This window comes from Macaca fascicularis, chromosome 9 (genome assembly GCF_037993035.2).
Source record: "Macaca fascicularis isolate 582-1 chromosome 9, T2T-MFA8v1.1".
Lineage (NCBI taxonomy): Eukaryota > Metazoa > Chordata > Mammalia > Primates > Cercopithecidae > Macaca > Macaca fascicularis.
Genome location: NC_088383.1, coordinates 96,543,867 through 96,570,000, shown reverse-complemented (window position 1 = coordinate 96,570,000; position 26,134 = coordinate 96,543,867). Strand labels below are relative to the sequence as shown.

General features: G+C 40.0%; 1 protein-coding gene and 1 long non-coding RNA gene across 5 annotated transcripts in view; one reads left to right on the top strand and one right to left on the bottom strand.

Moving 5' to 3' along the window:
* The window catches only part of LOC141407706 (uncharacterized), a 23,430-nt gene extending 14,204 nt beyond the window's left edge, over nucleotides 1-9,226 (top strand). Inside the window, exon 2 of the long non-coding RNA XR_012417921.1 lies at nucleotides 8,890-9,226. This is a non-coding gene — a long non-coding RNA (uncharacterized lncRNA). The remainder of the gene's footprint in view (nucleotides 1-8,889) is intronic.
* The window catches only part of PAPSS2 (3'-phosphoadenosine 5'-phosphosulfate synthase 2), an 89,535-nt gene that overhangs the window by 51,145 nt on the left and 12,256 nt on the right, over nucleotides 1-26,134 (bottom strand). The window lies entirely within an intron of this gene.

The following is a 26,134-nucleotide window of genomic DNA, read 5'->3' as shown; positions in this document are numbered from 1 at the left end:
GGATGTCAATCCAGAGGTCTGTGCAGTGGTTACAAACAAGGCATTATCTGGAAGAGAAGAGACTATGGAGTTTCCATTGGATGATAAACCACCCAGCTCTGGCTTTTTCAGATACCCTGCCGGAAGGAACAGGTTTATAACATTGAAGAGCTTTGGCTGCATCTTTCACTTGGAATCATAACCATATGTTCTGTGCTTTCCGTCTTGGTTCTGCTCATATGCTCTGGAATCTGCCTTATTTTCCTTGGACTGCCGCCTCTTAGTGAAATTGCTTGAAGCAGCTCTTCCTCTGGCTCCAGTCTCCAGCTGGTACAATCTATGTAACTAACCTTGGACACACCCCGACGGCAGCTCCTCGCTCCCAGAGCACAGGTGAGCCACCTCTCCTTGGCACCCTCCTTGGTGCTCTCCAGGTCAGGGTTCTGCGTCTGGCTGAGTTGGAACTTCACCTCCCCACAGTGAGTGCAATGCAGGATCGAGTGAACCCAGGTGCCAGGGTGGAAGCCTGACAGAGACAGTTGCTAAGAGCTGCCAATCGGCCGGGATACACACTAGGTTGACTGGAGCCCTGAGCCTGCCTGACCTTCATATTTACCATAACCATGTTAGTTTTTTGCCTATTCTAATCACCAGGAAAACACCACCCAAACTCCACGAGGGGCGTTCTACAAAGTGTCTGACCTGTACTCCTCAAAACTGTCAAGGTCATCAAAACCAAGGAAAGTCTGAGAAACTGTCACTGCCAAGAGGAACCTAAGGAGACAAAACTAAATGTTACATGGGATAGGATCCTTGAACAGAAAAATATTAGGTGAAAATTAAGGAAATCTAAAGAAAGTATGGACTTCAGTTAATGACAATGTATATTTGGTTCATTCATTGTAACAGATGTACCGCACTAACGTGAAAGTTACTAATAGGGTAAACTAGGTATTAGGGTACATGGGAACTCCTTGCACCATCTTCTCAACTTTTCTGTAAATCCAAAACTTCTAAAAAAATTAAAAGTCTAACTGTTTAAAAAAGTGCATTTTAGTAAGATTTAGCAGCAAACAAAATCATGAAAACCTAAACATTTCATAATCATTCAGTTTCTGCATTGCTGGATTCTTTATCCTTCCTGATCACATTTCTTACATTAGGTAACTTTATTATTTTACTTTTAATTTAAGGGTTAAAGTTGCTTGGAGTTATAGGAGAAATCCTTTCATAAGCATATCATGAAATAAAGCAGAAAAAAAAAAACAGAAAAATTAATGGACAAGACACTGGTAACAGCTGGGTGCGCATATAACAAGTATGGGCATATCTTTGATATTTACGGACAACATTTTAAAATATCACAACTGATACTCTGATTTGAGAGAAAGTCAATGAGACCTAGAAGTGCTCTCTTCTGAGTCCCTTTTGTCTCTCCAAAGTGGAGGTGAGATTAATTTTCATTCAGCCTTCTTATGTCCTCAAGCCTCCTATTATAACATACATAGCCTTTAATTTTCCATATAGAGAGAGCCCAGTAAATAAAGAGAAAGGAGGAGAAAGAAGGAGATTTGAAACTCCACAGAAGGGCAAATACTCAAAAGACCTATGTTTTTTGCTTCAGAAACAGAACAGTGGAAGAGAAGCAATTAGACAGAGAATATAGCAGGGTAAAAGAGCAAATATTTTTGGACCAAACAATCCTGAAATTGCATCCAGCCCCAGAAAGGACGTAAGATGGAGAATTTCATAGCTGAAGTTGAGAGTGTATATGTGTGTGGAGCTATTTCCCAGGACCTCAGGAGAGGGGTTTCCATACCCACAGATGCTCACAGATCTTCACACCTGGGCTCAAAAGCCATCATGTGAAGCCAGATTTGGATGGAGATAGCAGGTGGAAAGACAGTGAGGCCAGGGGAAGTTTAGATTTCATGGCTATCCTGGGGGTAGCAATACTCCTGACCTGTGAGACTGATATTTTTAAAAAGCATCTCCTTATGGAAAAGGGCTCTTCATGATAAAACGTTTTCAAAGTCCAGATAACTAGTTTCCAAATTCACCCTTGGAACATGGCTTGCTCTTAAAACGACGATGAGGGTTTATAGGACCTACTGCTCTCCTTCCTCTCTAATTATGTGTCATTGATCTAATTATGTATCAACACATCCTTTGAGTCTTCATGATCTCTATCACATAAGAATTTTCTTGCAATTTCCACTGTCAGCATTCTGACTTACACTCTTCATGTCTTTATGGCTGTGACTTCCACTTCAACCTTCAGGCTTATCCTACAGTAGGTGGTAAGCTGGCTGCCAAATGATGTTCAGCCTTGGTCCTGACCCAGGTGCCTCAGTTTGTGTCACATTCTGTAGCAGAACTTGTTGCGGGTCCTCCCCTTGCCTTTTGCCCCTTAACCTGCACATTTTTTATGTATAGGCTGCTGTGGTCTAATTATTTTTTTGTTCCCTTTGCCCTTTATATTCGCTTGCGGAAAACATAATGCCTAATGTGATAGGATTATGTTGGGCCTTTGGCAGGTAATTAGATCATGAGGGAGGAGCCCTGATGAATGGAATTAGTGCTCTTATGAAGAGGCCCCACAGAGCCACCTGGCCCTTTTTCCTCCACGTGAGCTTATAGCAAGAAGGCAGCCCTCACCAGACACTGAATCTGTCAGTTCCTTGCTGTTGGACTTCCCAGCCTCCAGAACGGCAAGAAATAACTTTCTGTTGTTTATAAGCCACCAGGGTATGGTACTTTGTTAGAGCAGCCTGCATGGACTAAGACATTGCTGCATTTCACTCCTTAGACCCTCCTGATGCTATAAACTGATTCTCCAGCCCTGGTCTTTGCCTCTCTTTGTGACTATGCTTTCCCTCTAGCTACCCTGCCCTCCATTGCTGTGTGTAAATATCCCCCTTGGTCTGGCCTAACTTTTTGGACCTATTCCTAAACACAGTCCCCCATGAGCCCTACTCCTTCTGGATTTCCTCCAGGTTGTAAAGCAGCCATCACATCATTTCCCTGCCTGGCCCAGAGCCCCTTTACTGATTTCCAGCTCTATCACCTCTTTTTCCAGTTGACAATCAGGTTAATTTTCTAAAACACCCTTAAATCATGTTACTTTTATATCCAAAACTTGTAATGGCTTCCTATAAACCACAGAACAAAGTCCTAATTCTTAGCTTGGAACTTAAGGCCCTCTGCTAAACCGGTTTCATTTACCTTTCAGCCATATTTTCTACTCTCAGATAACAGAACTTTTGTTCTCAGCAGCAGGTCTGTTTATGATTTCCTGAACACAGCTTGATCATTCTGGCTTTGCACCTTTTCTCATTCAGCTCTTCCCACTGGAACCATCTCCCTATGCCTTCAACTATCCACTTACCGCCTGTTCTCCAAGCAGCACAAACCCCAGGGGCACTGGCTGCCTTCCTTGATGCCTCTTCCCTAAACTCCTGTAGCTATGAGATCCTGTGGCACTTTGCCTGGGTGGTGTAGACTTGTGCCTTATGTTTTCTAGATTTACAGACTTAAGTCTGATGTTGTAGATGTCATTGTCAACCCCACACAGAAGAGGCCATAGCTTATACAGCTTTGATTTCCTGGTAAGATTCAGCTAAGAGGAAGTAATATCGATTTTAAGGTTGGACAGTTTAGAATCAGTTCAAATTCTGCCTCCCCTAGAACCTTGAACAAGCTAAGCCTGACCTCTCTAAATCTCATAAAACTGTGGGATTATAGTTCTTGCTAATATTTGCAAGGATGAAAAGAGATGACGTGGAATACTTGCACTTAGAGTAGGTATTCATTACATATTTGTTGAATGAGTAACCGAAGTTTAATAAACGTTTTGTTGGTTTGTTAACTGATGTGAATATCCTTAAACTCCTCTAGTGTCAGTACTCAATAAAATGCCGTGTTCCAAACTTTAGTTACAGTCACTTTTATGTTCTGTGCTAAAGACTTCTTTAAGTGAGACCCGCTGTGACGTGTCTTCTTATAGGCCCCACCACAGAAAAAGCCAAAGCAGTCCAAACGTTTAAAAGAATGAACTCCCATTCACAAATGCATTTGTAAAATATCCTTTGAAATCAGCATCAAATAACTATGTGCTATTGCAATTATAGTTCTGGTGTGCTCTCCATATTCTATGATAATTAATTAATCTAATATGAACCAATGCATTTCAGTTAGTGCTGAAATCCAAGTTATCAACTAAATCTAAATAAACGACCGAACCGGACCCTTATTTAATACACTGCTTTTATATGTCAAACGAGCCACATGCTCTGAACACATTCTCAAGTAGGTTATTCCACTGTTTCTTCCTCCATAAATATAAACAATCCAAAGAGAGCTAATTAAAATATGTATTATTATGAACTGAAAGAGTCCTGCAGTTGGAAATGACCTGGAATCACCATTCTGAAAAGTCTACATCAAAAAGCTGGCATATGCAAAGGTTGTTCACTCTCTGCTCGGGCACAATTAAATTCAAAATTCATTCAGCTGCTACTCTGTCTAAACACCGGAAGGCAGATTCCTAAGGCTAAGAAAGACCAACAAACTCATCATGCTCTCAGATAAACAGATCACAGGACTTTAGTGTGGCCATGCCAGCCTGGCTCAAGGCCTCATTTTATGTGTGATATTCTGATGATTCAATTAAAAGAACTCAGGAAACTTGATCAGAAGGCACAGTCTCCCATCCAATCATCAAGAGTGGACCCAGGGAAGGATTCTGCCCCTTTAAGGGAGAGCAAAGCAAAGGGCATTTTTGGAAGAGTCAGATTAATGCCTTTCTAGAGACTTATTGTCATTATTAGTAGTAGAGGACTCAATTCACTATAATATGACTTCCGTGCTCACCATTATATTCAAATAGACAAAATGAATTACCACATGTAAGGTGTTTAAAACAGTGCCTAATCAACACTGGGGGTTATTATGATGATTATTGGCAAGATCTTCAGTGTTTATCCTCTTTCCCCTGCACACTCAGGGATCTGCCCAGCCACAGCTACAGACTCAGCCTCACCTGCTACCCTCCCTATAATGGCTTATTGTACTAGGGTCACCCAAGTGAAACCAACATACAGGATGAACCCGTTAGATTCTCTTAGAAATTTAAGCTGTACAAAATCAGACAACCTGTCAGTTATATGGTTGACCATTTAACTGGAGATTCATGTAGAATCCGGACTGGATTTGGCAAACCAAGGCATTAGAAGCAGAAACTACAAGCAGCCAGTAATCTCTAAAACAGCATCTGTCTTCCATTTCTTCCCACTGACCACTCTTTTCTGGAAAATTCCCTCTTTCTTCAGCTTCCAAGATAACATTCTCTCTCAGAGCTTTTCTGTCTTCTCATTGCTCTTCCATAGCCTCCTTGCCATATTCCTCTTTTCCTCCATCTCTCTTTAGCGTCAGGGATCCATAGCTCTGCCTTCAGCACTCTTCAACTCTTCCTCCCTACACCCCTCAGTGATTTGCACCTGCTTCCAAGGCTTTGTCTACCATCCATATGCTGTGGGCCCCCAAATCTCTATCTTCAGATATCCAAATGCCTAGTAGGTATGATCGCCCCAGAGCCACTGAAACTCAGCAGAATCAAGCTGGAATTCATGTTCCTATCATCACCCCCTTGCTCCTCTTCCCATATTCCTCACCACTAGCAATGACCCACATTTCTCTCCATTTTCTAAGCTAGTAGCCATCCTATTGCTTGTCTCCTTCATTAAAAAAATTAATCTATCAAGTCTTGTAAATTTTAGCTAAACACCATTCCATCACTGTTAGTTAGCTAATTGCTCCCAGAAATCTTCCTGACAGCCTTTGAACTGGACTCCCTGTCTCTCTTCCATCAAGCCATTCTCTTCTTTGCCAGTAGAGTAAAATTCCCTTTAATTTTATTTTTTTTGGAGACAGGGTCTTGCTTACTCTGTCACACAGGCTGCAGTGCAGTGGCATGTCCATGGCTCACTGAACTCAAGCGATCTTCCCACCTCAGCCTTCTAAGTAGCTGCGACTACAGGTGCGCACCACCATACCTGGCTAATTTTTAAAATTCTCCTTGTTTGGAAAGTCTTTTCTCCTTGGGTGCTTTCTCACTCTTTAAGGTGTGGCCTAAACATTGCTGTGAGGCTTTGGCTAATCTTCCCCCCTACAGACAGACTGAGCAACTTCCTCCTCTGACCCCACAGTATCCTGTTTCTACTGATATCTCATTTCCCAAACTTATCTAATTTAAGAATCTCACGGGCACTTGTTAAAAATACACACTCCCAGGACCATCCCCAAGAAATTCTCATTCAAGTGGTTGGCGGCAGGGCCCAACAAACTGTAGGGTTTTTATGTTGTTGCCTTTTTTTTTTTTTTAAGTGTCTCAAGTGATTTTAATGCTTAGGCAAATCTAGGTAATACTAACCAATATAAGAGAACGTAGGTTAAATGTGGATTTTTGCTGACATGTCAGCCTGCTTCACCAGATGGGAACACCAGAGAGGCTGCTCTGCTCATGTTTATCTTTGAATCTGTGTGTCTATAATACTACAGGGGTTCAAAATGTACTGAATGAATGTTTCTTAAACTAATTTGTCATGCCCATGATAGTTCATAAACTTGGTTTGTTATTCAAATGTTTGTTATGGTCAAAGGTAGCAAGCCAGATGCTGAGACAGTCTTGGAAGAATATGGGTGCCAAAGTGGTGGATAGGTCATAAGAATGGGAAATATTTAAAAATGATCTTGGCTGAGTCACAGATTTGGGGGCAGCCATACTTGTTAGTACTGTAAGATGAGCTCTACAGAATTAATAAAATTCACTGTGTAGAAAGATAGAAATTCTTGCCCCTCACCCCACCTCTCTCAATTGGATGTATGTTCCCTTGAACAAGCAGAATGGTACAAAAGTTAAGAGCATGAGCACAGGGTCATGATGGGTTGTGCACACTGATTCCACCAGTGGCCAGCTGCTGTGTGCCCTTGAGTAAATTACTTAACCTCTCTGTTCCTTCACTTATAAAATGATTGTAATAACAGCTGCTGCCTTACTGAACTGTTACGAGGATTAAATGAGGAAATGTACATAAAAGCACAGGGCCTGGCTATCAGTTAAACTCTCAATAAATGTTAGAAAAAGAAAAATAGTTGTTTTAAATGATAATTAAAATGGTCTTTTCATCTCATCCCTTACTGCTCCACCTTCACATTCTGCACATCTGTCAAACTGACCCCTGAAATTCCCCCAGATATCCCTGTTCTCTCCGGCTCCTGGACCTAGGCACCTGCTCTTCTTCTTTTTAATTATTTAATTATTGCATAAGTCACATCCACATGGCTCAAACACTGAAAAGATACATACACGAGAAGGTATGCAGAAGTCATGCTGCTACTTCTGCCTCCACCCCCATCTCGCCAGCCTCCCTCCTCCTCACCTCTAAAAATAGATGGCCATTTCTATTGGTTCCTTACATGCCCTGTCAGTTTTTTATGCAAATGGCATAAATTTTAAAATAGGCATTTATTTGCTTAATCCTCCTTTTCACACTATTACACACCTTTTTCAGATCTGTCTTGGCAAATCTTTCCACATCAGTACAGAGAGTTTTCTCATTCATTTCACCCTTGCATAATGTTCTGGTGTATGAATATATAATATATTTAACTAGCTCTTTTTTGATGAACACTTGGATGGTTTCCAGTCTTTTCCTATTACAAACATTGCAATAATTAATAACCTTATACTTAATTTCTTGCATGTGAAAATATATCTGTGGGATTAATTCCTAGAAGTGGATTACTAGGACAGTCAGTATGAACATTTGTCATATTGATAGATACAACTAAATTGTCCATCATAGAAGATTACACCAATCTATACTCCAACAGCAATAGATGGGAGTTTCAGTTCCCAACAGCATTGCCACAGAGTATATCAAGACTTTTGGATTTCTACCAATCTGATGAATAAACAATGGTATTTCAATGTGATTTTAGTTTAAATTTCTATTACAAAGCTATATTGTATACCTTACACCTTTTATTATGTATAGGACTGTTTGTATTTCTTCCTTTTTCTTTTTTGGACTCTCATTCATACTCTTTACCCCTTGTTCTATTCCATTATTTACAGGAGCCCTGAAGATATTAGGTAATCTTCCCAGTTCTTTATTTTATTTATTTATTTATTTTTTTTGAGACAGGGTTTCGCTCTTTTTGCAGTGCAATGGCATGATCTTGGCTCACTGCAAACCTCCACCTCCCGGATTCAAGCGATTCTCCTGCCTCAGCCTCCCAAGTAGCTGGAATTATAGGCATGCACCACCACGCCTGGCTAATTTTTTGTATTTAGTAGAGACGGGGTTTCACCATGTTAGGCTGGCCTCGAACCCGACTTCAGGTGACCCACCTGCCTCGGCCTCCCAAAGTGCTGGAATTACAGGCCTGCACCACCGCGTCCGGCCCTCAGTTCTTTTTTTTTTTTTTTTTTTTTTTTTTGAGACGGAGTTTTGCTCTTGTTGCCCAGGTTGAGGTGCAATGGTGCAATCTTGGCTCACCACAACCTCTGCCTCCCGGGTTCAAGCAATTCTCCTGCCTCAACCTCCTGAGTAGCTGGGATTACAGGTATGTGCCACCATGCCTGGCTAATTTTGTATTTTTAGTAGAGATGGGGTTTCTCCGTGTTGGTCAGGCTGGTCTCGAACTCCCAACCTCAGGTGGTCCTCCCACCTCAGCCTCCCAAATTGCTGAGATTACAGGCGTGAGCCACCGCACCTGGCCCGGGCCCCAATCCCCAGTTCTTTATTCATTAACTTTGTGAATAATGTTGTTTCTGACTTGTTTATGATGTTTGTTTCCATACAGTTTTTTTTTAATGTAGTCAAATGTATCCATCTTTTCTTTCAGGTGGGACTCCAATTATTCTGGTTATACCACTGCCTAGAGACAACTAGTGGAATTGAATATGAGTACCACTTCAAGCAATTAAGAAAAACAGAGAGTTATTTTCGTCGGTTTTACAAAGAAGTATGAATAAAAAGGACTGTTCGGGTTTTTGTTTCTTAGAAATTTCCATAGTTCTTCAGAGTTTTCCTATGAAGAAGAAAGAGAATATATAATCTCAGTTACAAATGGTATATTTAAGGTTTTACCATCCTGAGATGTGATGAATTTATAATTATACTGAATTCACAGGTGTGTTTTATCATTATCTTTTGAAAAATAATAAACTCTAACAATAAGTCCCACGCCTAATTGTTTTCCACACTATTGCATATAGTCATAGATGCCTAATTTTTAACTAGAATATTACATATTAAGTAGCTTTGTATTTAGTGTTAGTATATATATTTTAATGAATTATAAATTCCTTAGAAGGCCTACAATAATTTTTACTTTATAGTAAGATTGCAGTTATACCTGACTAGTTGGTATACATCCATTTCTCCTTGATCAAATTCAACCCTGACAGAAAATGAGTATTAAATATACAGGACTTAATTGATTAGAACACTAGAAGAAAAGTGTATATGAAAGAAAATAGGTGACATTGTCCAATAGCACAGTTTTTAATTTAAAAAATTACATCAAATCCAAATAAAACTACTGTTTAATTTCCATTTAATCATCATTTTTGTATTCTTCTCTCTTGATTCTTTTTTCTTTTTAAGAGTTTTTTAAATTTTTGACACATAATTGCACATATATATGAAGTACAAGGTGACATTTTGATACATGTATACCTTGTGTAATGATGAAATCAGGGTAAGCATTCCATCACCTCAAACATTTATCATTTCTTCGTGCTGAGAACATTCAACATCCTGTCTTCCAGCTACTCTAGACACTCCACTGTGCAATGGAACACCAGGACTTATTCCTCTTATGTAACTGGATTCATCCTCCCCTCCCTTCTACTGTCACCAGCCTCTGGTAACCACTATTCTACTATTTCTGTGCAATCATCTTTAGAATACACATGAGTGAGAGAACATGTTATTTGTCTTTCTGCATCACTTTTTGAAATGGAAATAACCTTTCATATATTTAGAATTTGAATCCTTCAACCAAGTGGGCTAGTCTATTAAGCAATTAACAAAATCCAAAATAAGATAGTATTAGTCACAATAACTTTTTAAATATATGAGCCTGTATTCCCACCTACATTATAAGCATCATCAGTTCATCACAGTCCAGACTTATTTTATCATTTTGATTAATTTTTTCAAAATATATTTATTGAGCATCAACTATATGCCAAAGACTGTACTCGGGGCTGTGAGGATAGTGGTGAAAGAGACACACACAAGGCCTGCAGCTCCTAAAGTCACCTCTGACTCTAACCATCATGCCCAAAGTACTCAGCAAATACGAACTGTTGAAATTGTGCTGAAAATATATTGCAAACCTAGTTAAAATGACCAGATTTAACATATAAAAATATAGGATGCCCCATGCAATATTTGAGACATACTTACATCAAAAAAAATATTCCTTGTTTATCTGAAGTTCAAATTTAGCTGGATGTCCTGTGTTTTATCTAGCATCCTACTAAGCATTTATTTCTCAGAAAATAAACCCTCACCTTGCATTTATTCCATGCCTAGGCCATGTGAACTCTGAAGATGTTTCTCACTGTTCCTCATGCTATTTTATACTCCATTTATAAAAATTCTCTCTTTAGGAATTCTTTTCAAAGGAATGCCTGTCTTCTCTGATGTTAATCAGAAGGGATGGTTTAAAAGCCTTGGTTCCAAATTGCTAGTTGGTAAAAACAACTAAATCACGGGACAACAGTAAGTGTCGTCTCAGGAGTTGACAAGCAGTTCTGAAATTGTAGACATAGCAATTTTTCAAAGTTTAGATAATTTTCCCACCAAGACCTAAGAACATTCAGAATTCACACATAACCCTGACATTAGGTATGAGGTGGTCCACTGGCTAGGAGGTGGCTGAATAGGATACAGAATGCTAGGAGCGGGTGTGTGGACTGGGTGTGAGGTGAGCTATACGAAGACCTTGGAGGGGGAAGAGGAGGTGATTCCAGACTCCAGAATGACAGGATTCAGACGTTCCTAAATAGCTGCACCCTCCCCCTCTATTAACCAATGGGTAAAAGGTCCTCTTTTTTTTTTTTTTTTTCTTTGGAAAGTTGCCACTCTCCTCCTGGCTGGCACTACTCACAGATTCCACAGTGGAAAGGAGTGTCTAGAAAAAAAAGGACAAAGTTCGACAGGATAGCCTGCACACTTAATTTTGTAAAATGCTTCTAGGAAAAAAAGTTGTTTTAATCTATCTCTGTACATACATACACAACTACATTTGTTGCTGAAAAAATAACAAAAAACAACAACAAAAAAACACCACCTTCCATCCAGATTCAAAGGCCGCCAAAATCACTTCTTATTTTCCAGAGCAGGAAACAAGGTGCATGATTAGTCTTCTTGGGCTAGGGAACATCTGAACTCAGAGAAGGAGCTGGAGACCTCCTTCCTACTCTCCCGTCATCACACCAAAGGCCAATAATACATTGGAAGATCCAGTAAACTTTGCACTGCTTTAAGATGGTCCAGGCGAAATGCGGAAGTAGAACATCTCATCTCCAATTGACAGCAGAATTTGGGAGCAGGTGACCCTATTTGTACCCTTCTATTTCCAGCCAAGGAGAAGCCAAGAACTGGCCTCACATGGGTTCCTGACACAAGGCTAGAAAACTGATCTTTCCTTCTCATGTAAATCTGTAGCCTCTACCTGAATGTTTCTGTGGAAACAACAGGAAGAAACACGCATTGTGAAAAAAAAATTTTTTTGAGACAGGATCTCACTCTGTCACCCAAGCTGGAGTGCAGTGGTACAATTGTGGCTCACTGTAGCCTTGACCTCCCAGGCTCAAGCGATCCTCTCACCACCAGTTTCCCGAGTAGCTGAGACTACGGGCATACATCATCATGCCCAGCTAAGGTTTTTTATTTTTTTGTAAGGATAGGGTCTTGCTATGTTGCCCAGGCTGGTCTCAAACTCCCAGGCTCAAGCCGCCTTGTCCTCCATAAGTGCCAGGATTACAGGCATGAGCCACTGCACTCAGCCTGACAATTTTCTAAAAAACATAAAATATGAGTTGGCAGTTCTTTTCCTACAAACATTAAAGAGAAGACTCCATACAGAAAATAAAAATCCTAATACAGCAAACGCAAAACAAAACAAAAATGTAGTCCTCAGGTTTCCTCACACTCTGCATGAAAAGAGTAAAGCCTGAACAGTTAAAGCCAAAAATATACCAACACAGAGACAAGCTCAGCTCTCCTCTCTGGGGTTAATTCGGCTTTTAAATATGCTTTTGAAGTGGGGGGCCCAGCTTGAGTCAACAAAGAATTTCCCATGGATTCAGACATGGCAGGTGAATGAATGGGGTCACTGGGGACAGCCCTACCCTAAGCTCAGAAAACTGGATCTGGGAGCCAAGCGTTAGTCCCGGGGTAGAGATGAGTCCCTGTGTAGCCTGGTGACCTGGATTTTTCCTTTAGAGGGAGAAAAGAAAGAGACAGATCAAAGAAGTGTTTCACTAAATAGTTCAGTCAGACATTGAGGCATAAAAGGGTGAGGGTAGAGGGCCTGGGCTACCTTGGCTCAAGGTCTGGCTCAACCACAAAATGACCTGTGTGACTTGAGGTAATCAATTCTAAAGCCACTTGTAGCTTCAATCTCCCCGTCAGCAAAATGGATGGAATAATAGCACCAACCTCACAGAGTTGCTATAAATATTGAGACACCCAACTGCCCATCAGCGGTAGTCTGGGTAAATAAATTGTGGTGTCTTTACACAATGGAATACTACATGGCAATGAGAATGAACCAAGGACAGCTACACACAGCACTAAGGATGCATCTTACAAACACAAAAGAGTACACATGGTATGATTCCATGTATGTAAAACTCAAAAACGAGCAAAGCAAATAATCCGTAGCGTTCGAAGACACAGCAGACATCCCATGTTGGACAAGTCACACTGTGAACTGAACCTGTCATCGGCACATGTGAGCTGTTCCCTGACGACTTACACAAAGCATTAGCTGTGGGAATGAGAGCCTGAGAAGTATAGCTTACCTTTGCAACTACAAAAGAATAATGGCATGGCCTAATCATATTGTTTAACATGGTTTAATCACATACCCCATCACTGCTTTCACACATGAAGATGGAAAGAGGTTCCTGCAACAATTATCCAGTCAGTCCAGCCAAAAACCTAGCTCCTCAGGGGAAAGACTAGGATGAAAACAAAACAGGATTAACCTGACAGGCTGGCTTCAATCTTCATTGGTCATGCCTTAAAATTATCGTGCAACTCTTTATTTTGCCGTATTTTGTTGACAACACGTACTGGTACAGAGTTATTGTAAAAGAATTCAAAAAAGCTATGCAGGCTACATGTCAATTCTCTATTTTTCTCTGGTATGGAGTAGATGCAAGATATTTAATCTGAGGCCAGGTGTGGTGGCACGCTTCTGTAATCCCAGCATTTTGGGAGGCCAAGGTGGGAGGATCACTTGAAGCCAGGAGTTCCAGACCAGTTTGGGCAACATAGTGAGACCCCATATCTACAAAAATTTTAAAAATTAGTCAAGTGTGGTTGGTGGTTTGCACCTGTGGTCCCAACTACTCTGGAGGCTGAGGTGGGAGGATCACTTGAACCTAGGAGGTTGAGGCTGCAGCAAGCCATGATCACACCACTGTATTCCAGCCTGGGTGACAGAGTGAAGCCCTGTCTCAAAAAAAAAAAAAAAAAAAAAAAGATTTTATCTCAACAAGTGGAAGAAACATAAAAGAGCTATTAGTGCTGGGCGCGGCGGCTCACACCTGTAATCCCAGCATTCTGGGAGGCTGAGACGGGCGGATCACGAGGTCGGGAGATAGAGACCATGCCGGCTAACATGGTGAAACCCCGTCTTTACTAAAATACAAAAAAAAAAATTAGCCGGGCGTGGTGGCGGGTGCCTGTAGTCCCAGCTACTCAGGAGGCTGAGGCAGGAGAATGACGTGAACCCACGAGGCGGAGCTTGCAGTGAGCCGAGATCAGGCCACTTAGTGAGTGTGATCCCCTGACCATGTGTTTAAGCCTTCATGAATCCAATAGAAGACAAATGATTTCCAACAACAATTATGCAGGATCATCATTGCAGGAACCCTGCACATGAATGCAAATTTACACCATTGAGTTCTGTTTGGTTCTTGTCAGGTGATAGAATAGAGGATGAATATAAGGCATATTCCCTTGCACACACACAAGGTCCACATTGTTGAACTCATGTTCAAGAAATGGCTGTGGGCCAAGCACAGTGGCTCAAGTCTGTAATCCCAACACTTTGGGAGGCTGAGGTGGCCGGATGTCCTGAGGTTGGTGGATCACCTTAGGTCAGGAGTTCAAGACCAGCCTGGCCAACATGCTGAAACCCCATCTCTACTAAAAATACAAAAATTCACCGGGTGAGGTGGTGCACACCTGTAGTCCCAGCTACTCAGAAGCCTGAAGCAGGAGAATCGCTTGAACCTGGGAGAGGGAGATTGTGGTGAGCTGAGATCACTGCACTTCAGTGCCTAGGCAACAAACCAAGATTCTGTCTCAAAAAAAAAAAGGAAAGAAAAGAAAAAGAAAAAGAAATAGTTGTGGATGCAAGTGGTTCTGGGCCTGGCTTGCATGTGAGAAGCTATACAACTTGGAATACTGTGTACTGCCCTCAAATTTATGGGGAAAGCACACACAGCATCTCCCACTTAAAAGCCCCCTTGCTCTGTATCCTCCCTTCCTGTTGGAGAATAAAGGCTTCCAGGTGCTTCACCTTTACTGGTCAGCTCTGCCTTGGAATGTCTCAAATCGCTCAAGTTTTTCTACATGCTCCTTCTTTTTATTGTACCGAGTCCCTTCCACCTATCTATGTAGGAAGGGATAAAAGGAAAGCATTGCGGCCACCTGGACTTTATGTGTTCAACATGTCTTTTAATATCTACTGTCAGCAGCACCTTCATTTGATGCAGATGGGTTGAGGATGGGAATTTTCTTTACCATTTCATGATTGTTTTTAGTGAATTTTTTTTCCTAACATCTTTATCGATGCCATACTTCATAACTTTTCTCTAATACAAAATAACTGTGTGATTACTCTACATGTACTTTCCATTTTACGGACTTAATAACACTCCAACTCAAGAAGGGAGAACAACTCCCATTGAGGGAAGAGGTTTTATAGTGCCAGGAAATCCTCTCAAATTGTAGATTTTTTAAAGTGCCTTGTTTGAATGTTAGTTATTAAATGCCAAAAACCAAGGGTCTTCTTGCTTCAACTGGAAAAATTAGCCTCAAGGCTATGCCAACTGGGTTTGTGCCCACAAGACTGGGGAGGAGAGTGAGGTGTTACCCTTTGCTCCTCTGTAGACCTTTGCTGCTCTGTAGCCTAGCCGGCTTGGCTATAAAATACCTTTGAAATACTAGGGTCTGTATTGGTCTGTCAGAGATCTCCTTTCCCTGTAAGTCTAATACTTCTTGTGTCATTCTTGTCCTTTTCTCTTCATAGTCTATTTTTTCAATCGCTCACATTATTCCTCTAAACAACATAGATCATCTGGCTCAAAATCATGTCCCTTCTTCAAAAGCCTACTTGTGCTAGTCATTTATCTAGCCACCCTTCAAAAATTCTTCATGTCCATTCTTCATAATAGGACCAAACTGTAAGCAACCCAAATGTCCGTCAAACTGTTAATGGATAAACAATGTGGTATATCCATACAATGGAATCGTATTCAGCCATAAAAAGTATGAAGTACTGATACCTGCAGCAACATGAATGAATCTTAAAGCATTATGCTAAGCGAAAGAAGCCAGTCACAAAAGATTACATATTTTATCATTCCATTTATGAGAAACATCCAAAAAAGGAAACTATCTGGAGACAGAAAGTAGACTGGTAGCTTCTCGGGACTTGGGGTAGGAATGGGAATGATTGCGAATGGGCACCAGGGATCTTTTTAGTGTAATGAAAATTTTCTAAAATTAGAGTGTGGTCATGGTTGTACTACTCTGTAAATTTCCTAGGAATCTTTAAACTGTACAGTTAAAATGGGTGAATTATATAGTATACAAATTATTTCTCAATAAAGCTGTTTCTAAGAAAAGTCTTTTCACTCTTTGATGAAAACCTTGACTTAGCCAATTTCACTTTCTCACTTAAAACCTCTTCAAATTCTTGTAGTAGTTTCAAATGTACATTTTTTGTCTATGACCAAGACTATACATGACAGTATATTTTGACTCTTAGCAGTTATTGTAAACATTTAAAACTCCTCCTGTTTGGTAGTCGTTTTATTCTGATGACGGTAAGCATGGTTTCAAGAACTTCAAAGCCAGGGCTGAGCTGTTTTATGCTCATAAATGCTCAAGTTGAGGCTCTAAGAAATACGCAGAGAATATTCACATGATCCAACACTACACAGCAGGGTTTCTCAACCTTGGCACTATTGACATTTTGAGCCTGATAGTTCTTTGTGTTAGGGGGGCTGTCCTGTGGTCCTGTGCATTGTAGGATGATAGCAGCAACACCCCCTTCCCTTACTGTGAGTTGTAACAACTAGAAAACGGTCTCCAGACATTGCCCAAGGCAAAATCACCCCCAGTGGAGAACCACATATTTAATTATTCCAGCAGTGGAATACACTGTACAGCAGGGAGAATGAGCAAATTCCAATCGCACGCAAACAATATGAATGACTCTCACAAATACATCTTGGAGCAAAAGAAACCAAACACAGAAGATTGTATAATGTAGAATTCCATTTCTAAAAGCTCAAAAACCGACAAGATTAGTCAAGATGGTTACCGAGGAGAAGAAGGTAGTGACTGGAAGGCATTTGTGGGATTCAGGTAGTATTCTGTTTCCTAATCTGTGTGCTAGTTATGAAAGTGTGTGCCAGTACACAGATTAGAAAACAGAATGCTACCTGAAATACCATCACACAAATTCACGGAGTAGCACACTTAAAATTTATATATTTTTATATTGATTTTATACTTTAAAAGTTTTAAAATGTGGGTCATGACTGTTGCAAAAACAGAGAGCATTCAAAGTGACTGAGGAGGGGCCCAGCACCTTTCTAACAGGATGCCGATTCATCCCTCTACAGACCCACCGTGGCTCCTTCTGGCCCACCCTGAACTGTAAGACAGAAATCCAGTGTATTCCATTGATGAATGAAAGCTTGTTCCTGGGGTACTTTGTTATCCAGGTGCCAACACCAAGAAAGCACCCCCCACCACCATTTTCAATTCATACTTGCGAAGCACAGACTTAAAATTGACTTCAGTGTGAAACGGACTTAGAGTGAGACCAAATAAAGGAAGGCTCCCTCCAGTGCTAAAGAAAATAGTAACAGGTCTAGTTCCCAAATCTGAGAGTAAGTCCCTCTTTAGCGCCCAAAGTGACAACTGGGCAACTTGTTTGTTCCAGTAGCAGAAGACGAGTTGTGCCGATTCATTTGGGTTCTCACTCTTGGTTGGAAATCCTCCTGATCAATAACTTGTCCTTGCAGACAGTGGACCAGGTACAACAGTGGAGATTGTGATGATACTGACTTTTTTTCTTTTTTTTTTTTTTTGAGATAGGTTCTCACTGTTGCCCAGGCTGGAGCGCAGTGGCACGATCATGGTGGCTCACTGCAGCCTTGACCTTCAAGTCTCAAGCGATACTCCCACCTCAGCCTCCCAAGTACCTGGGACTACAGGCACGCACCACTATACCTGGCTAATTTTTATATTTTTTGTAGAGATGGGGTTTTGTCATGTTGCCTAGGTTGGTCTTGAACGCCTGGACTCAAGCGATCCACCTGTCTCAGCCTCCTGAAGTGCTGGGGTTACAGGCACGAGCCACTGCGTCAGGCCTGCTGGTTTTTAAAAATACTCATTTATAGGAGTTCTATACATTTTGAAAAACAGTCCTATGTCTCCTATGAGTTACAAGCTATCCCCTAGGTTTTTGCTTGTCTTTTGACTTTTGTTTTAAAGTAAAAAAAATTTTTGGCATGTAATTTTTTAAATGTTTGGTTTCTTATTGATACGTTATTTATTTTACATACTTATAGGGAACATGTGATAGTTTGTTACATGTATAGAATGTGTAATGATTAAGTCAGGGTATTTAAAGAGTCCATCACTTTGTGCATTTATCATTTTTAAGTGTTGAGAACAATTCCAGTCTTCACTTCCAGCTCTTTTGAAATATACAATACATTGTTGTTAACTAAAGTCACTCTGCTCTGCTGTAGAACAATAGAACTTATTATAACTTTTATCTAATTGTGTTTGTACCTGTTAACCTATCTTTGTTCATCTCCCCACCCTAACCGATTTTCCCAGCCTCTAGTGTGTATTATTCTACTCTCTACCTTGAAGATATCAAGTTTTTTAGCTCCTGTATATGAGTGAAAACATGCAATGTTTGTCCTTCTGTGCCTGGGTTATATCACTTAATATAATGACCTCCAATTGCATTCACATTGCTGCAAATGGCATGATTTCATTCATTTTTATGGCTGAATAGTATTCTGTTGTAAACATATACCACATTTTCTTTATCCATTTGCCTGTTGATGGACACCTGGGTTTATTCCATGTCTTTGCTATTGTGAATAGTGCTGCAATAGACAAGTAAATGTAGGTATCTCTTTGATATACTGATTTCTTTTCCTTTGAATAGATACCAGCAGTGGAACTGATGGACTGTGTCATGGTTCTGTTTTCAGTTTTTTGAGAAATCTCCAATTGTTTTCCATAGTGGCTTTACTAATTTACATTCCCACCAACAGTGTATGAATTCCCTTTTTACCACATCCTCGCCAGTATTATTTTTTTTTTACTTTTTACATAATAGTCCTTCTACATGAGGTGAGGTAATATCTCATGGTTTTGATTTGAATTTTCCTGACAATTAGTGATGTGGAGCATTTTTTCACATATCTGTTGGCCATTTGCATGTCTTCTTTTGAGAATTGTCTATTCATGTCCTTTGCCCACTTTTTAATGCTTTTTTTTTTTTTTTCTTTTACACTGCTGGGTTTCTGGTATAGTCTGGATATTAGTCCCTTGTAGGAAAATAGTATGCAATATTTTCTCTCATTCAACAGGTGGTCTCTTCATGCTGTTGATTGTTTCCTTTGTTGTGCAAAAGATTGTTAGTTTAATATAGTTCGATTTTACTATTTTCGTTTTAGGTGTCTGTGCTTTTAAGGTCTTAACCATAAAATATTTGCCTAGACCAATATCTTGAAGTCTTTTCCTTGTGTTTTCTTCCAGTAGTTTTAAAGTTTGGGGTCTTATATTCACATCTTTAATCCAACATCCATTGATCTTTGTATATGGTGAGAGACAGGGGTCCAGTTTCAATCTTCTGTGTATGAATAGTCAATTTTCCCAGCACCATTTATTGAAGAGGGTATCCTTTCTCCAGTGTATATTCTTAGTGCCTTTGTAGAAAATCAGTTGGCTACAAATAAGTGGATTTATTTCTGGGCAAAAAAAAAAAGTTTTTATATTCAAAAAATTTATAGTATCTGAATGTGTGTTATACTTAGAAGAGTTCTTCCCCGTTCTGTGATTACACAATATTCAGGGGTTTTTTTCTTGTATTTCTATGGTTTCTCAATGCTTTAATCTTTGCTCCATCAAACCTCTTCTTTATAAAATAAATGCTTAAAATGCTTATCTTTATTAACAAGGCTAAGCATATCTTTTTTAAAAAGATTATATTCTCAACTCTGTGATCACAATTTTTAAAAATCTTCATTCTCCGGCAGGTACTGACCTATGACCATAGTTAGAGAGTGGTTCAAAGAACATTCCACACGCATGCATATAATATAAATCTTACATAGTGGATGCTGTCATCATATAAAGAGATAATGGGTAGCTTTCCAGTTATAACTTGATAAAGGGTTCTTACTAGACAACACTTTGAAATCGTATTGCCTAGGAAAATGAAGATCCTGGAAAAGCACACAAAGCTTCTTAGAGGAGGCGACTGTCTTAATTCTCCATGCTTCTCCTGCATGGGGCTGGTGACAGGGCTTGCTGTAGAGTTGCCTCCTCTTTCATTCCCACTCCAGTTACTAGATGTCAAGCAATTTGATCTCTGTCATTTTTGGTCCAAAAGTATCCTGAAATTTATTTTCCATTCTGATAGTTGCATAGGAGAATTAGAGGAAAAGGACAACTTGTAATTGCTTTTAGATTCAATACATAGGGGCATATATTTTTCAAAATATTTGTAATCAAATTCACTTCAAAATAATATAGAAGGAAGAAGAAAGTAGAACAAAGTTGCCATCCTTAAAAAAACACAACTGTAAATCAGAAAAAAAAGAAATGCCATTGGCTTGAGTCATCCAATCTTTTAAAGCTTATATATCTGCATTAAATGTCTGTCTTTTTATTTTATCTTATTTTTTGAGATGGATTCTCGCCCTGTTGCCCTGGCTGGAGTATAGTGTCGTGATCTCAGCTCACTGCAGCCTCTGCCTCCCGGGTTCAAGCAATTTTCCTACCTCAACCTCTGGAGTAGCTGGGATTACAGGAGCGCGCTGCCATGCCTGGCTAATTTTTTTATTTTTAGTAGAGACAGGGTTTCATCATGTTGTCCAAGTTGGTCTCGAACTCCTGACCTCAAGTGATCTGCCTGCCTTGGCCTCCCAAAGTGCTGGGATTACAGGCATAAGCCACCGCATCTGGCCTTTTTTTTTTTTTTTGAGACAGAGTCTCACTCTATCACCCAGGCTGAAGTACAGTGGCACAATCTTGGCTTACCGCAGCCTTGAACTGCTGGGCTCAAGTGATCCTCCCAACTAACTCAGCCTCCCAAGTAGCTAGCTGCTGCGTCTACAGGTATGTGTCCTCATACCCGGCTTGGCTTTTCTTTTATTTATTGCATTAAAGATGAATAATCTCTGTAAAGATAAGTGCTATATAATGCAACATATTAATTTTTAAACCTAGTGAGATAAAGTTGATCAAAATTCATGATCAGATAAACCAAGTCGGGAAATCTATTAGCTTGTGTGGAAAAGGTACAAAGCTTATGAGTTAATTTGATCCATTCTAAGTTTTAGGTGATAATTATGAAACATATGAATGGGCAGCATTTCTGCCCTTGAGGTACTTACATATTTCTCCCAGAAATGCTAGAATTACACTGAAAACTCACAAAGGAGAGGCAGGCCCATTTTTGGAGGGTTCTTCCAATATGGGTCCCTAATACTCATGTCTATCAAATATGACAAGGAAATTATTTTAGATTTATTCCCATTGGAACATATAAAGTTCAACAGTGAGATCTGGAGACTTAAACACTCTAGAGAATTACAAGCTACTTTCTTAAGCCACTTCCTTAATTGTGATATGGGAACACGGCAAATTTCCAAAGATAAAGTCACCACCGTCAAGAACAGCTCACTAAGAAAGAATGGTCTTCAGGTTTTCCCAGAAAGCTGTCTTCCCATTAGGTAATGGTAAAACAGGACAAGGATAGTAAGATTTTAAACATTCCAGCTATATTCCTCATGGAATATTTAATTTTAAATATTTAATCTTAAATATTCCATGAGGAATGCAGTGACCACAGAAGACTGCAATGGCTGGGAAATGGCTTTACATTTAAAAAAAAAAAAATCTGGAAGGGGAAAATAGCTTTCTGAAGTAGAGAAAACTCATCTGTTACTAACTAGCCAGCGGCCCTCAGGCATGTTACAATGCTCTCAATTGCATGGGGAAGGAATTAGGCTAGGCTGAGATTCTGAAGCCTGGCTGAACCAAGAAACCTTGCAGTTGGTTTTTTGGAAGACTGCCTCCATTCCCCAACACAGATCCATTCAATCAGATTCACTAGGAGTGCGGTCCAGGCATCAATATTTTGTGAAGCTTAGCAGGGTGGAGAAAAACTGGACTACATCATCTCTAAGTTCGCACCCAGATCTCACTAAATTAAGAGATGCATTCAGAATAGCAGCGTAATGAATGGAACAGAGGGAAGCATAAAACCCATGCAGGTGTAAGTAAATCCTAACCAGGGACTTACAACACAATCTATTAGCACAAAATTACATTCTCAAATGAACCTTGGCTCCTCTATACATGAATAATAAATATGCTTGACTTACAGCAACAAAACCACTCAAGACACAGAATAATACAAAAGGGATTATGTCATTAACTTACAGTAATATTTGTACTTTGTATCCAATTCCAAACTTACGAAATACACACATATCAAGTTTTGAAAATTCAAATATGCAAACCTTTTTAATGCAAACTACAGTTCAAAGAGGGTGAAGAGGTAGATTTTCAATTTTTCACTGACAAATATCTAGTTGATATGGTATAAACCAAGAGAATGATTTCATAAGTATATATACATTCCTTGTTTTATAGAAGAGGTAATACTAAATGATAGCAGCCAGTGCTAATGCTATAACTAAGAGGGTGTTTTAAGTCATTAGTAAAAAAGATTCATTTGAACAGTGTTTTAAAAAGACAACAAAATAAAGGCTCTCCCTCTTAGGGCCTGCTATTTTGAATTTTAGCCAATAGGGCATAAGATCTCAAACTGCAGTTCCTAGACATAGGTCTTGTAAGAGGAGTCTATAACTCTTTGAAATCTTATGTAAAAATTGTGTATCTGTGTCTGTGTGTGCATACATGCCTGTGGGCACACCCATGCATGGAGGTTTCTTATCCTTTTTTGAGTCAAAAACCCCTATGGTCGCCTATGGATCCCCTCTCAGAAAAGTGTTTTTAAATGCATAAAACACAAAGGATTGCCAATAAAATAAAAAGAATTACAGTAACAAAATGCTTTTTAAAAATTATAGCACAGTAAGGCCGGGCGCGGTGGCTCAAGCCTGTAATCCCAGCACTTTGGGAGGCCGAGACGGGCGGATCACAAGGTCAGGAGATCGAGACCAGCCTGGCTAAATACGGTGAAACCCCGTCTCTACTAAAAAATACAAAAAACTAGCCGGGTGAGGTGGCGGGCGCCTGTAGTCCCAGCTACTCGGGAGGCTGAGGCAGGAGAATGGCATAGACCCGGGAGGCGGAGCTTGCAGTGAGCTGAGATGCGGCCACTGCACTTCAGCCTGGGCGACAGAGCGAGACTCCGTCTCAAAAAAAAAAAAAAAAAAAAAAATTATAGCACAGTAATAAATATGCTTCTTTAGCAATGTATTAAATAACACGAACTAGCTGTCTAGGTAGACAGCTATAATCTTAATTTTGAAGTATTTTTATAACTCTTTTATAGATCTTTTTATATATCTTAATTTTTCTAGTAATAAAGAGCACAGATATTTTGCAACATCTACAACAATATAATTTGATATTAAAGTATCTGTGGTTTCTGCTGGTGACACAGTCACAAGTATTGCTAATATTGCTGCGGTTTGTTGCCTGTCTTCATAACTGAAGAAGATGCTACATTTCAGGGGCCAGGCGCGCGGTGGCTCAAGCCTGTAATCCCAGCACTTTGGTAGGCTGAGACGGGTGGATCACGAGGTCAGGAAATCGAGACCATCCTGGCTAACACGGTGAAACCCCGTCTCTACTAAAAAACGCAAAAAATTAGCCGGGTGAGGTGGCAGGCGCCTGTAGTCCCAGCTACTCGGGAGGCTGAGGCCGGAGAATGGCGTGAACCCGGGAGGTGGAGCTTGCAGTGAGCTGAGATCCGGCCACTGCACTCCAGCCTGGGCGACAGAGCGAGACTCCGTCTCAAAAAAAAAAAAAAAGAAAGAAAAGAAAATGCTACATTTCTGTTACAAGTTATAAAAAAATTTTACTGCTGGGCACGGTGACTGATACCTGTAATCCCAGCACTTTGGGAGGCCTAGGCAGGAGGATCACTTGAGACCAGGAGTTCAAGACCAGTCTGGCCAACATGGTGAAACCCCGTCTCTACCAAAAATATAAAAAATTAGCCGAGTGTGGTGGCGCACACCTGTAATCCCAGCTACTCAGAGGGCTGAGGCAGGAGAATCGCTTGAACATGGAAGGTGGAGGTTGCAGTGAGCCGAGATTGTACCACTGAACTTCAGACTGGGTAACAGAGCAAGACTTCAGCTTAAAAAAAAAAAAAAAAAAAAAAAAAAAAAAAAAAAATTTTTTTTACCCATCCAAGTTCACAACCTTCCTGACTTCTCTGGATTCTAGATACTAAAGAACCTCTGCTCTCTCTTTATCAGTCTCGAAGGGGTTGATTTGTAAGCTTGCAGGAAGGGTAGAACATTACACTACAAAACACTCAATGAGCACTTCATGGACTGGCTCTAGGCAATGCAGGCATAGAGCCCTGGATAGTCCCAAGATAACAGGTAGAAGGAAAAGGGCTCTCTGAGGTAGAATGGTAAAGGAGAGCTCTGGGACCTTCTAGAACAAAAATTCAAATATGTCTTACCATTAATTTTATATTTTAATGTTCTGTAGAGTTCCTAAAAGTATTTAGTGACTTAGGAGATTCATAAAGCATAGCAAAAACTCATGAATCAGAAGTGGACAAGAAAAGGGAAAGAGAACAACCCAGGGACATAAAATGAAGTGGTACCAAGCATAAAGCTGGTGCAAAAAAAAAAAAAAAAAAAAAAGTAAGCCAAAAATTCACTTCTGAGCTTTCTGGCAGGCATCTTGAGGGGGAAAACCTGGATGGTCCCAAAATTCCCAAAGGAATTAGACACACACACACACACACACACACACACACAAATACATACACACACAAACACACACACAGAGCTCAGAAAAATATAACCCTTCTCATAGTAAAACTAGACAGAAATGTCTCCCTATGTATTTTTATAAAGAGAATATAAAGAAAATCCCAGGCTGGGCACAGTGGCTCACGCCTGTAATCCCAGCACTTTAGGAGGCCAAGGTGGGAGGATCGCTTGAGGTCAGGAGTACGAGACCAGCCTGGGCAACATAGGGAGACCCGTCTCTACAAAAACAAAAATAAAGAAAATTCCAGAGATATTTATAAAGGGAATGTTGTAATTAATAAATAATCTGAATAATATCATTACGGTAGACACAATAGTGAGTTCCACAGAGCTTTAAAAAAATAATGTTTTACCAAAACAATGACAATACACCAAACACAGTTCAATGGGGGTCATGAAGTACAGCTAGTACTCAGCTCTCTGAATTCAGACACATAGAGTTACATGCTGACAGGCCATGGGTCTAAGCATCTTCCAACTGAACACTGGCTCCCACTGTATATAGCGGGAGGTGGCAAATTTTTCTTAAAGGATCAGATAGTATACATTCTCAGCCTTGCAGGCCACACAGAAATATCCATCCTTGCTGTAAAAGCAGCCATAGTATGCAAATGAATAAGCATGGTGTTTCAAAAGTTTTATTTACAGACACTAAAATTTTAATTTCATGTACTTTTCATACCACAAAATATCATTTTCCTTTGACTTTTCCCCATCAGTCTTTTTAAAAAATGTAAAAACCATTCCTAGCTTATAGGCCTACCAAAACAGGCAGGTGACTGTGGTTTGGCTCACAGGATATGGTTTGCTAACCCCTGGTCTAAAGGCTCGTTTCCCCCAAGGTATCTCATTGTCACTGCATCTTTCTCTTTCCTCAACCCTTGGTCTATAACACCTTTTTTTTTTTAAATAGTAACTGCTTCTACATTTGATCTGCAACTGTTCACACAGGCAATCAAGATGACATGTAGGCAGACATGGCTTCAGAATTTCTATGTTTAATGGATATAAAAAGGTAATCCAGGATGAACTTACAGGAAAGAAATGGTGTAGTCCTCATTAAAATAAAACACACACAAAAAGGGTAGAAAACCTTGAATGTACAACTTTCTGTACTTCAAGGATCACATATTAGTTTTTTAGAAGCATCCAAAAATATGTGTAATTAGCTAAATCACTTAATTCATATGTTACATCATTTATATCATTAGTTCTCCCAATGAAAATGAAGCCATATAATGTTTCGCAGCACACAGTTAACTTGGTGCAATCCAAATACGAAACCCTTCATTCCAAATATCATCCCAATATCCCAGACAAAACATGGGAATCAGCCACCGAACTTGGCAAACTCGTGGT